Below are 14,403 nucleotides of genomic sequence, written 5' to 3' on the forward strand. Positions count from 1 at the left end.
GCCCTTGGGTTTTTACACCCTAGGTGCATTATCTTGCACTTATCCACATTAAATTTCAGTTGCCAGAGTTCTGACCATTCTTCTAGTTTTCCTAAATCCTTTTCCATTTGGCGTTTCCCTCCAGGAACATCAACCCTGTTACATATCTTTGTGTCATCAGCAAAAAGACACACCTTCCCATCGAGGCCTTTTGCAATATCACTTATGAAGATATTAAACAAAATTGGTCCCAGTACAGATCCCTGTGGAACCCCACTGGTAACATGACCTTGTTTTGAATGTTCTCCATTGACTACAACCCTCTGTTGTCTGTCACTCAGCCACTGCCTAATCCACTCAACAATATGGGAGTCCATGCTCAATGACTGCAGTTTATTAATAAGTCTTCTATGTGGGACAGTGTCAAAAGCCTTACTAAAATCTAGATATGCGATGTCTACTGCACCTCCACCGTCTATTATTTTAGTCACCCAGTCAAAAAAATCTATAAGATTTGTTTGACATGATCTCCCTGAAGTAAACCCATGTTGTTTTTCATCTTGCAATCCATGGGATTTTAGATGTTCCACAATCCTATCCTTTAATAGGGTTTCCATTAATTTGCCTACTATTGATGTCAGACTCACTGGTCTATAGTTGCTCGATTCCTCCCTACTACCTTTCTTGTGAATGGGCACGACATTTGCCAATTTCCAATCTTCCGGGACGACTCCTGTTACTAATGATTGGTTAAATAAATCTGTTAGCTTTTTGGCGCAGACACGTTAGTCAGTCTGCACAGCCCATCACCGTATCATAAAGCCATGGAAATTGGCGTGTTTTTCACCACGTTCTGAGGTTCAGTGTAGCCGCACATCTTCACTAAACATCCAGACCCGATGCATTGCTGTTTCAGCGCCTCCGCGTCCAGATAATGTCCTATATGTTCAATAACACACCTTTTAAGGGTCCATTCACACGACCGCACAGTGTTTTGCAGTCCGCAAATTGCGGATCCACAAAACACAGATGCCGCAATTTGCGGAACAGAATGAGCGGCCCATTATAGAAATGCGATTGCGGACAAGAATAGGACATGCTCTGTATTTTTTGCAGGGCCGCGAAACGGAACTACGTATGCGGACAGCACACGGTGTGCTGTCCGCATCTTTTGCGGCCCCATTGAAATGAATGGGTCCGCACCCATTCTGCAAAATTGCAGAACGGGTGCCGAATCGTTCATACGGTCGTGTGAATGAGCCCTTACGGACCAGCTTTCAAACGGGCGTAAAGGTCTCTACACAGATTGTGGGGAAGGAAGTGTTCCTTTCCGACAATCTGCTGATCGCTTGATGGGGAGCAGTGATCGCCAATGCCATTGTTCTTCCCCATACTGACTCGTTGTTTCACGGTAGCAGATCGGGTTTACACAGCACACTCTGCTGTCAGGAAATGAGGATTTTTGTGTTCGCTGAAACTATCCAATTACCCGATGAACGAGCGTTTCGTAATCGGCCGCACATTTACACCGACGGATCATCACTAACGAGCGTAACTATGAACTCGATTCCCGGTCCGTGTAAAGGGCCCTTAAGACCACAAGGTGGAACCGTACCCAAGTTCGGGAAAAGTTTTTTTACAGTAGAAATCAATTTATGAAGTTATTACCCAAAGTCTCGTGAGACTTCGCGAAGTAATAACTTCGGCTCATCTGAACCAATACATTCTAATACTGTACGGAGCACTCGAAATATTATGTGAATCGACTTTGGATGTTTCATCCGAAGTCGATTCGCTCATCCCTTGTCATAACCCCTGGATAATGTGATGGAAAAATTAATCCCACCAGCAAAGGAAGCAATATGGACAATCACAATACATTAGTAAGTGCCTTGTGTTAACTTTATCTACATAATAAATGCCACTTGCTGAAGAGAGAAAACCCCTTTAAGGCCTCATGCACATGGCCGTGTTCCGCGGCCGAGAGCGGTCCGTGGTAACCCGGCCGGGATTCCTTCTGACGGCAGGAGTGCACGGCGTCATTGGTTGCTATGACGCCGTGCGCTTCATGCCGCTGCTGCTGTACAGTGATACACTGGTATGATCTGCAGATCTTCCGCCAGATGATCGCTAATGAGCATTCGTAGTAAAGCTCGTTAGCGATCATTTGGCAATCTAATACTGCCGCTGATTACCCAATGAACGAGCAACCGCTGGCGGCAGATCCTGGTGTCTAATCACAATCTGCTGGCAGCAAATAACTAGTCAGTATGGGGACAAGCAATGACATAACCATCACTACTCCCCATACTGTGGAGGAGATCACTGCTTGTAATAGCAGTGCTCTCCTCCGCTTACAAGCAGGCCATTGCCTGCAGAATCGGCTAGTGTAAGGCTACTTTAACACTAGCGTTGTTGGAATCCGGCAAACTGTATGCAAACGGATATCCTTGTTTTCCGGATCCATTATATGGATCCGGTGATATACTGTATCCATCTCATCCGGAATAACGGATCCCGTATTTAAATTTTTTCAAAGATCAAAAGCGAAACTAGCTCCAGGTAAGCTGGTGTGACATCACAAGTGAGTTGCACTCAGGTAAGCTGGTGTGACATCACAAGTGAGTTCTAGTAAGGTAAGCCAGTGTGACATCACAGGTGTCTTTCAGTCAGGTAAGCCAGTGTGACATCACATTTGAGTTCCAGTCAGGTAAGTTGGTGTGACATCACAAGTGAGTTGCATTCAGGTAAGGCCTCATGCACACAACCGCTGTGTGCATCCGCGGCCGTTCTTCCGTTTTCCGTGATTTTCTGCGGACCCATTGACTTTCAATGGGTCCGTTGAAAACTCGGAAAATGCACAGTTGTTCATCCGCGGCCGTGATCCGTGTTTCCTGTCCGTCAAAAAAATAGGACCTGTCCTATTTTTTTGACGGACAACGGTTCACGGACCCATTCAAGTCAATGGGTCCGTGAAAAAACACGGACTCACACAAGATTGGCATCCACGTCCGTGGTCCGTGGCCGTAGGTGTCACGGATGGTGTACAGGAAACAAGACAATACCATATAAACAATGTCTCTCTGGATCCACAACTAAGGAACAAAGGGAGACCCCTGCAATAGACCTGCCGCTCTCCCTCACTGCTCAGCCTATGCGAACACCCCAAAGGTGGATGGGCGCATATCCACGTTCCTCGGTTATCTATTACCTGAAGACCCTACAATAGTGAGGGGACACGACCACCGGCTCCCTACACTGACACGGAGGGAGTCAGGGTCACCTGGATCCAGAAAAGACAAAATCATAAATACATAAACAGCACTTATCTTGCAGACCAGTGACGACTGAGAACTGGGAACAGCATGCACACACACTCCAGGAAGTTGTATCAGCCGCACACTACTGCATTATGGGGAGGAATTTAAAGGGTAGTAATCAGTCCAACAGCATGACAGCTGAGATAGACTAACGAGATGAGAAACTAAACCAAAACAAAGAAATTCAAGGAGGAGGATCTGAGAAGCTCCTGTGAGCGCTTCTCAGCTGTCTGGCTGTGACAGTACCCCTCCCTCTAGGAGTGGACTCCGGACACTCAGAGCCCACCTTCTCAGGATGGGACCTATGGAAAGCCCTGATGAGACGAGAGGCCTTAATGTCCGTCACTGGGACCCACATCCTCTCCTCAGGACCATAACCCTCCCAATGAACGAGGTATTGGAGGGAACCGCGGACAAGACGAGAATCCACAATCCTAGAGACCTGAAATTCAAGATTTCCATCAACCATAATCGGAGGAGGAGGCAAATGCGAGGGTACAATAGGTTGAACATAAGGTTTCAATAAGGACTTATGAAAAACATTATGGATCTTCCAAGTCTGAGGAAGATCAAGGTGGTAGGCAACAGGATTGATGACAGACAGGATCTTGTAAGGCCCAATAAACCTAGGACCCAACTTCTAGGAGGGAACCTTCAATTTGATATTCTTGGTAGACAACCACACCAGATCACCAACATTCAGGTCCGGACCAGGCACACGTCTCTTATCCGCCACACGCTTATATCTCTCACTCATGCTCTTTAGATTATCCTGAATCTTTTGCCAAATAGATGACAAAGACGAGGAGAATCTGTCCTCATCAGGCAAACCAGAAGAGCCCTCTCCCGAGAAAGTCCCAAACTGCGGATGGAACCCATATGCACCAAAAAATGGTGACTTAACAGAGGACTCCTGACGACAGTTATTTAAAGCAAACTCAGCAAGGGACAAAAAAGAACACCAATCCTCCTGATTCTCCGCCACAAAACAGCGCAGATATGTCTCCAGATTCTGATTGACGCGCTCTGTCTGGCCATTCGACTGCGGATGGAAAGCAGAAGAGAATGACAACCGAACCCCCAAGCGAGAACAGAAAGCCTTCCAGAATCTGGAAACAAACTGCGTGCCCCTATCAGAGACTATGTCTGAAGGAATCCCATGCAATTTGACAATGTGGTCAATAAATGCCTGCGCCAGCGTCTTAGCATTGGGCAAACCAGGAAAAGGGATAAAATGCACCATTTTGCTAAAACGGTCCACCACCACCAGAATCACAGACTTCCCCGAGGAACGAGGCAAGTCCGTTATGAAGTCCATGGACAGATGTGTCCAAGGACGGGAAGGAATGGGCAAAGAAAGGAGAGGACCTGATGGCCGTGAATGAGGGACCTTGGCACGAGCGCAAGTCTCACAAGCTGCCACAAAACCCTCAACAGACTTACGAAGCGCAGGCCACCAGAATCTCCGAGCGATGAGATCCAGTGTGGCTCTTGCCCCCGGGTGCCCAGCAAGGACCGTGTCGTGGTGTTCTTTAAAAATCTTGTGTCTCAAAGCGAGAGGCACAAACAACCTCCCAGGAGGACAAAGATCAGGAGCTTCTGACTGGGCTGCCTGCACCTCTGCCTCCAATTCAGGAAAAAGAGCAGAGACCACCACACCTTCAGCCAAAATGGGACCCGGGTCTTCAAAATTCCCACCTCCCGGAAAACAACGTGACAGGGCATCTGCCTTCACATTGTTAACCCCAGGGCGGAACGTAACAACAAAATTAAACCTTGAAAAGAACAAAGACCATCTGGCCTGTCTCGGGTTCAGACGCTTGGCTGACTCCAAGTAGGCCAGATTTTTATGGTCAGTAAACACGGTAATAGGGTGTCTGGCTCCCTCTAGCCAATGGCGCCATTCCTCAAAAGCCAACTTGATGGCCAACAATTCCCTATCTCCCACATCATAATTTCTCTCTGCGGAGGAGAGTTTCTTTGAGAAAAAGGCACACGGTTGCCATTTGGCAGGAGAGGAACCCTGAGACAAGACCGCACCCACCCCTACCTCAGAAGCATCAACCTCAACTATGAAGGGTAACGAAATATCAGGTTGTACTAGGATGGGAGCTGAAGCAAAACTCTCCTTGATATTAGAAAAGGCCTTACGCGCCTCTACCGACCAGGAAGAAAAATCTACCCCCTTTCTGGTCATATCAGTGAGTGGTTTAACAACAGAGGAATAATTCAAAATAAATTTCCTGTAATAATTGGCAAAGCCCAAAAAACGCATCAGCGCCTTCTGATTCTCAGGAAGCTCCCACTCAAGCACAGCGCGGACCTTCTCGGGGTCCATGCGAAAACCAGAAGCGGAGACAAGAAACCCCAGAAATTGGATTTCTGGAACCGCAAACACACATTTTTCCAGTTTCGCGTATAATTTATTCTCCCGCAGGATGAGCAAGACCTGACGTAAGTGTTCCTTATGAGTCTTGAAATCAGGAGAAAAAATCAAAATGTCATCCAAATACACTAATACAAATTTTCCCATTAAATGATAAAAAATGCTGTTGACGAAATGCTGAAAAACGGCTGGGGCATTCATCAAACCAAAAGGCATAACCAAATTCTCAAAATGGCCCTCAGGGGTATTGAAAGCCGTCTTCCATTCGTCTCCTTCTCTGACCCTAACCAGGTTGTATGCCCCTCTTAGGTCTAATTTGGAAAAGACTTTAGCCCCAACAACCTGGTTAAACAGGTCCGGGATCAGAGGAAGCGGATAAGGATCACGAATAGTGATACTGTTCAGCTCCCTGAAATCCAGACAAGGTCTTAAAGAACCATCTTTTTTCTTAACAAAGAAAAACCAGCAGCAACAGGTGACTTCGAGGGTCGTATGTGACCTTTTCTCAGACTCTCAGAGATATAAGCCCGCATAGCGACCCTCTCAGGTTGGGAGAGATTGTATAAACGAGATTTAGGCAGCTTGGCGCCTGGGATGAGATTAATAGGGCAATCATACTCCCTGTGCGGAGGCAAACCCTGAACTCCACTCTCAGAGAAGACATCCAAAAATTCAGAGAGGAAAGGTGGTACAGTCTTAGTAGAAACCTCAGAAACAGATGTTATGAGGCAATTCTCTCTGCAAAAGTTACTCCAACCATTTATTTGCCTCGCTTGCCAATCAATGGTGGGGTTATGTTTAGTGAGCCAGGGTAGCCCAACACTAGAGGAGTAGGCAAACCGCTAAGGACGAAACATGACACATCCTCAACCCTGCCAATAGTAACAGACTGAACATTTTTAAAAGATTTTTTCCTTTTTGTCTCTTTATTACTCCCAGAAAACTGCCTGAATCTCTTAGAGGGACAAACATTTGCCAGATGATTTATACCTCCACAACAAAAACAAACCCTCCCCTGCGGGCTGAATCTTCTATTGTCAGAGGCAATCAACCCCAGCTGCATGGACTCCTGCTCAGAAGGGGCTGACAGCGACTGAGACCCCTGTGCACAGAATGAGACCGCTGCACTGTCCCGGGACTGAGTATGACAGGAAGGAGAGATCTCTCCTCTCTCTCTAAGACGCCTGTCAATACGAACAGCCTGAGACATAGCAGAATCCAAGGAGGTAGGTCTTTCATGAAAGGCAAATGCATCTTTCAATCCCTCTGAAAGACCATAGCAAAATTGACTTCGGAGTGCAGCATCATTCCAACCCGTATCTGCTGCCCATCTCCGAAATTCTGAACAGTATATCTCTGCGGATTGTTTACCCTGGCATAACAGACGTAGTCTAGACTCAGCCAGAGCAATACGATCCGGATCATCATATATCTGACCCAGGGCTAAAAAGAATTCATCCACTGAACGAAGGGGCCGTGCCCCCTCCGGCAGCGAAAAGGCCCAGGACTGAGCGTTACCCCTGAGCAGCGATATAATGATCCCCACCCTCCGTTCTTCATCACCAGAAGAATGGGGAAGAAGGCGAAAATGGAGTTTGCAAGCCTCTCTAAAACGCACAAAATTCTCACTACCCCCGGAGAACGTATCCGGGAGCGAGATCTTAGGCTCAGCACAAACTCCATGAACGCAAGCTGAACCGGTCACTTGAAACTGAGAAAAAGTCTTACGGAGATCAGCTACCTCCAAAGAAAGACCCTGAAAGCGTTCAGCCAAAAGTGAAACCAGATCCATGCTTGAGACGGTTTTGGCGGCTGATAATGTCACGGATGGTGTACAGGAAACAAGACAATACTATATAAACAATGTCTCTCTGGATCCACAACTAAGGAACAAAGGGAGACCCCTGCAATAGACCTGCCGCTCTCCGTCACTGCTCAGCCTATGCGAACACCCCAAAGGTGGATGGGCGCATATCCACGTTCCTCGGCTATCTATTACCTGAAGACCCTACAATAGTGAGGGGACACGACCACCGGCTCCCTACACTGACACGGAGGGAGTCAGGGTCACCTGGATCCAGAAAAGACAAAATCATAAATACATAAACAGCACTTATCTTGCAGACTAGTGACGACTGAGAACTGGGAACAGCATGCACACACACTCCAGGAAGTTGTATCAGCCGCACACTACTGCATTATGGGGAGGAATTTAAAGGGTAGTAATCAGTCCAACAGCATGACAGCTGAGATAGACTAACGAGATGAGAAACTAAACCAAAACAAAGAAATTCAAGGAGGAGGATCTGAGAAGCTCCTGTGAGCGCTTCTCAGCTGTCTGGCTGTGACAGTAGGCTACTTTCACACAGACTGATCCGCAGATCCGTCTGCATAAAAGCTTTTTCAGAGCTGAGTTTTCACTTCGTGAAAACTCAGATCCGACAGTATATTCTAACACAGAGGGGACGCTTCTAGTTAGAATATACTTTGAACTGTGTACATGACTGCCCCCTGCTGCCTGGTAGCACCCAATCTCTTACAGGGGGCTGTGATCCGCACAATTAACCCCTCAGGTGCTGCACCTGAGGGGTTAATTGTACGTATCATAGCCCCCTGTAAGAGATCATGTGCTGCCAGGCAGGAGGGGGCACACCCTCCTCCCTCCCCAGTTTTAAATTCATTGGTGGCCAGTGGGCCCCCCCTTCCTCCCCTGTAGTACTGTAGATTCATTGGTGGCCAGTGGGCCCCCCCTCCCTCCCCTGTAGTACTTTAGATTTATTGATGGCCAGTGGGCCCCCCTCCCTCCCCCTCCTAATTAAAATCTCCCCCCCTATCATTGGTGGCAGCGGAGAGTTCCGATCGGAGTCCCAGTTTAATCGCTGGGGCTCCGATCGGTAACCATGGCAACCAGGAATCTACTGCAGTCCTGGTTGCCATGGTTACTTAGCATTTTTTAGAAGCATTATACTTACCTGCGATGTCTGTGTCCGGCCGGGCGCTCCTCCTACTGGTAAGTGACAGGTCTGTGCTATAAGCAATGCGCCGCACAGACCTTTCACTTACCAGTAGGAGGAGCGCCCGGCCGGTCACAGACATCGCAGGTAAGTATAATGCTTCTAAAACTTGCTAAGTAACCATGGAAACCAGGACTGCAGTAGCGTCCTGGTTGCCATGGTTACCGATCGGAGCCCCAGCGATTAAACTGGGACTCCAATCGGAACTCTCCGCTGCCACCAATGATAGGGGGGGAGATTTTAATTAGGAGGGGGAGGCCCACTGGCCACCAATGAATCTACAGTACTACAGGGGAGGGAGGGGGGCCCACTGGCCACCAATGAATCTACAGGGGAGGGAGGGGGGCCCACTGGCCACCAATGAATTTAAAACTGGGGAGGGAGGGGGGTGTGCCCCCTCCTGCCTGGCAGCCCATGATCTCTTACAGGGGGCTATGATACGCACAATTATCATAGCCCCATGTAAGAGATCGGGTGCTGCCAGGCAGCAGGGGGCAGTCATGTACACAGTTCAAAGTATATTCTAACTTGAAGCGTCCCCATCACCATGGGAACGCTTCTGTGTTAGAATATACTGTCGGATATGAGTTTTCACGATCTAACTATCCGATGGTATATTCTAACATAGAGGCGTTCCCATGGTGATGGGGACGCTTCAAGTTAAAATATACCATCGGATTGGAGAAAACTCCGATCCGATGGTATAATAGGGACTCCTGACTTTACATTGAAAGTCAATGGGGGACGGATCCGTTTGCAATTGCACCATATTGTGTCAACGTCAAACGGATCCGTCCCCATTGACTTGCATTGTAATTCAGGACGGATCCGTTTGGCTCCGCATGGCCAGGGGGACACCAAAACGAAAAAACGGTCACGGACCTACGGACCCCGTTTTTGCGGACCTTAAAAAAAAACGGTCGTGTGCATGAGGCCTAAGCTGGTGTGACATCACAAGTGAGTTCCAGTCAGGTAAGCTGGTGTGACATCACAAGTGAGTTCTAGTCAGGTAAGCCAGTGTGACATCACAGGTGTCTTTCAGTCAGGTAAGCCAGTGTGACATCACAGGTGTCTTTCAGTCAGGTAAGCCAGTGTGACATCACAGGTGTCTTTCAGTCAGATAAGTTGGTGTGACATCACATTTGAGTTCCAGTCAGGTAAATTGGTGTGACATCACAAGTGAGTTCCAGTCAGGTAAGCTGGTGTGACATCACTAGTGGATAATAGGTACCATGTATAAATGACCCATTTGAGAAACTAAAAAACTCAAATTATTCTAAACAGTGTTTTTAATCAGATGGTTTTGTTAGTTTTTCATGAAACACAAAATAGAGATATGAATATACAAAAAACCCCATACAGGTCAACCTCCCTCCCAGGGACAATGAACATTTCCTCTAATAAAGAGATTATTAACCCAAATGTGGTTGGAGATTATAATTCACAGTTTCCATAGAGGAGAGATATCATGATCGAAATCATCAAAGAAACCAAGGTTATAAATTTATAATACTGGACCACCCGGCTAACTCTAGAAGACGCAGTGTTATCTAGGTAGGCCTGTCGAGCCCTGTTAAAGGGGTTGTCTCATCATGGACAACGGGGGCATATCGCTAGGATATGCCCCCATTGTCTTATAGGTGCGGGTCCCACCGCTGGGACCCGTACCTATATCGAGAACAGAGCCCCGCAAGATGGTTGCTGGAGGACTCCGGTCAATGGGGGCATATCACTAGGATATGCCCCCATTGTCTTATAGGTCCTAGGGTGACTATCCACGGTCCCCAAATTTGCTGGTAATCCCTGGAAGAAGCTGGTATATTACCTTCATTTTTCTATATTTTGCCTTCATTTCGTTATTGTATTTAACTATTTTCTGGTATATTTCATAATGAGATTTCAGCATTCTATTTGGGCTTGTTCATTTTAATAGATAGCATTTTTTTATCCATTGTAATCATGTGATGGCGCCCTCTTGTGTCTATGTGGGTGGATGTCTGCTACGATATTTATCGTCATTTGACTTGTTAAATGACAGAAAGGAAGGGGTGCGATTAGGCTTTTGGAGGGCAGATTTTGCTGAAATAGTTTTCGGGTACCATATCACATTTGCAGAGCCCTTGAGGTAGCAGTACACTGTATAACCCCAAAAAGTTACCCCATTTTGAAAGCTAAACCCTTCAAGGAAGTCACCTAGGAGTGTACTGCTTGATTTGACCCCAGAGGTGTTTCATAAAATTCTTTTAAATTGGGACATGAAATAAAAATTTATATTTTATTTAAATTATTAGTAATTTTAGATTCAAATGTTTCATTTTCACAGGTGATGGGAAGAAACAGCACCCAACGTTTTGTTATATAATTTTTTTTCTGAGTACTACAATACCCCCTATGTGGTTATAAAGCGCTGTTACAACTTTTCACTTCCGTCATTGCTTTTTGGGTTTTGTTATTGCGGCGTAGACGGTGCTGGAAAAATTTAATATTAACTTTATTCTGCTGGTCAGTACAATTACAGAGATACTAATTTTATTTTTGTAAAGTTTTTCTACTTTTACACAGAGTATTTTTTATTTCATTTTTGAAATCATGTTTTTTGTTTCACCATCTTCTGAAAGCCACATTTAAAAAAAAATGTTTTGGGGGGGGCTCTATGGGTTTGTGTGAAGGCTTGTTTGGCAGGATGAGGTGATGTTTTCATTGGTACCATTTTGGTGTACTTTTTTTTTTAATGTTTTTTGTCAAGGTAACAAAAATAGCTGTTCTGCCCTAGTTTTTATTTCTTTATTGGCATTTACCTGATGGGGTAGGTCATGTGATGTTTTTTATAGAGCTGGTCATTATGGGCTCGGCGATGTTCAATATGTCAAATATGGCAGAGACAATGTGCCTGCATAGAGTTTGTTTTCTGTATAGTTATTTTTTTTCCCTCTACGGGTATGTTCACACAATACAGAACGCTGCAGATTTTCTCTTGCGGAATTGCATGCAGAAAATCTGCAGCCTTTTACAGTACCAGCAAAGGGAATGAGTTTTAAAGGGGTATTCCCATCACAGACTGGAGCAGGGAGAGCCAGCGATTGGCTATTTTCGGTGTCCCCATAGCAATGAATGGAGGGTGGCTGCGCGTTCTCGGTGTAGGTGTGGGTCCCAGAGATATCCTAGCGATATGCCCCCATTGTCTGTGATGGGAAAACCCCTTTAAGCAATTCTAATTCATGTGCTCCTGAAAAAAATCAGGAGTGGAAACCGACCTGTGGTGTAGATTTTACATCTGCACCATGTGAATTTATGCTGTGGATTTTCATTGTAGATTTTACCACTTACAATGCATAGTGCAATCTGAAAATACAGCTTTTGCCAAAGTCTCATCCTTCACCAGATTTCTGGCCTGGGCTATGGATGGGACATCACTTCCACCAGAACTATTCCTCTCCGTGGCACATCTGCAAACTCCTCAACCAACCTCTTCAGCGCATTTTCCAAGGAGAGGAATAGGTCTGGCCCAATCCACAGTAACGTCCATAGCCCAGACCAGAATACTACTAAAGGATGAGACTTCAGCGAAACCTGTATTTTCAGAAGATGAGCTTGATGTGACCTGGAGTCCGATCCACGAAACTTTGGAACAGTAAATATATTACAAACATTCTCCTACAGGGGTGTTCTGTCTAATTAAAGTGACTTTGTGGGACCTCCTGAGTCCTGGAAAATCCCTTAAAAATTTAGACAGTTTGGATACGACCAGTTTTATCTAGTGCCTGACTGGTGGTTTTGTGGAATAATGGCATCAATGAATGACTGTTTGCATTGTTAGGAACAGTCATTAATTAGACATAATCAGTCAACCTCTAGTTCCAGGTACTGGATATGGACTAAAGCTTATCTCTTGAACTAATTTGCAATGCATGTAGTCATTGCGGGTCTTAACCAGTCCAGAAGACAATAGAACAATGGTAATTCATGGGGACTCCATACATGATGCTGCCGGTTTGATTGACTAATGGATGATCTAATTAGCAGCTAAATACACTGGCTATGTGGTTAGTCAGTCAGGGGTCGGCTGGATTTACATGTTCAGGTTTTCTGATGCAATTTGTGAAACCAGACCTGGTGGATTCTAAAGGGAGAGTGAAGCTGGATTTACACGGGCCAACTGAGCCAGGGCCGGCCTTTGGGGTGTGCGAGCTGTGCGGCCGCACAGGACGCCATGGCAACAGGGGCGCCCGGCAGCCGACACAGCCACTGGCGGATCCAGGGGCACGGTAGGGAGCGGCGGCGGGGGGGCACAGGGAGATGAACGCTTCCATTGTGGAAGCGCTCATCTCCATAGTCATCTGTATCGCCGTCCTCAGGACAGCGATACAGTAGGCTGTGCTGAGGCAGGGGAGGGAGAGGCGTGTTCCTTTCCCTTCCTCTGATAGGCTGCCGGCACTAGGCCGGCAGCCTATCAGAGGCCGGCGCAGGTGGCGCAATGACGTCATCGCGTCGCCTGAGCTGTACAGCGCGGGACACAGGCCGGAAGAGGCCTGCATCGCATCGCTGACACTGAGGTAAGTATAAGGTTGTTTTGTTTTTTTTTATATTTGCAATACTTTTACTGGCACATTGGGGGGCTGTTATTACTGGCACATATGGGGGGCTATTATTACTGGCACATGATGGGGGGCTGTTGTTACTGGCACATGATGGGGGGGCTGTTGTTACTGGCACATGATGGGGGGCTGTTATTACTGGCACATGATGGGGGGGCTGTTATTACTGGCACATGATGGGGGCTGTTATTACTGGCACATGATGGGGGGGCTGTGATTACTGGCACATGATGGGGGGCTGTTATTACTGGCACATTGGGGGGGCTGTTATTACTGGCACATTGGGGGGGCTGTTATTACTGGCACATGATGGGGGGCTCTTATTACTGGCACATGATGGGGGCCGTTATTACTGGCACATGATTGGGGGGGTTGCTCTTGTTACTGGCACATTATTGGGGGCACTTCTTACTGGCACATAATTGGGGGCATTTTATATGGGGGCTCTGTACAGTAGAATTTTATACTGGGACACTATGGTGGGCACTATGGGGAATGGGGGAGAGGAGTACTATGGGTGCACTAAGAAGGGGTATTTTATACTTGCAAATTAAGGGGGACACTGAGGGCATCTACTGGGGCATTTTATACTGGTACATTATGGGGGGCACTAGAAGGAAGGGGGGAGAGGAGTACCATGAGGGTACTGTATAGGAGTATTTTATACTGGTACATTATGGGGGCACTATGGGGAATTACAAGGGGGTATTTTCCAAACGCCCTCACAGCGGCACGTAACAGGAGGATACCCCGCCTCCCCAGGAACAAGAAACAACATGGAGATCTTTAAATAGTCCCCTCCCCTACCTGCACCAGTTGTTTCCTGTCCCTCTGGGAGTACGTGGAGATCCTCCTGTGGAAGAACGTTGGGTTTCCAGGAGCAGAGCCCGGTCAGCAAAGAAGAACTCCCGGCAAGAAGCAGGGGCGCGGTGTGGCCCTTCCTGGTTCCTAGGCGTAAGTCCTCCGGTGGGGGCAGCCCCGGGCGGTGTTCCGTGCGAGATCTCGTGAGAGGACGCGCGGGTCATGTGAGCCTTTTACTCACGAGCAAGAGGAGCTCCGGGGAAGCAGGAGCATGACGCAGTTTCCCCTAGACAACGAGCGGGGATAAA

This window comes from Bufo bufo, chromosome 1 (genome assembly GCF_905171765.1).
Source record: "Bufo bufo chromosome 1, aBufBuf1.1, whole genome shotgun sequence".
NCBI lineage: Eukaryota > Metazoa > Chordata > Amphibia > Anura > Bufonidae > Bufo > Bufo bufo.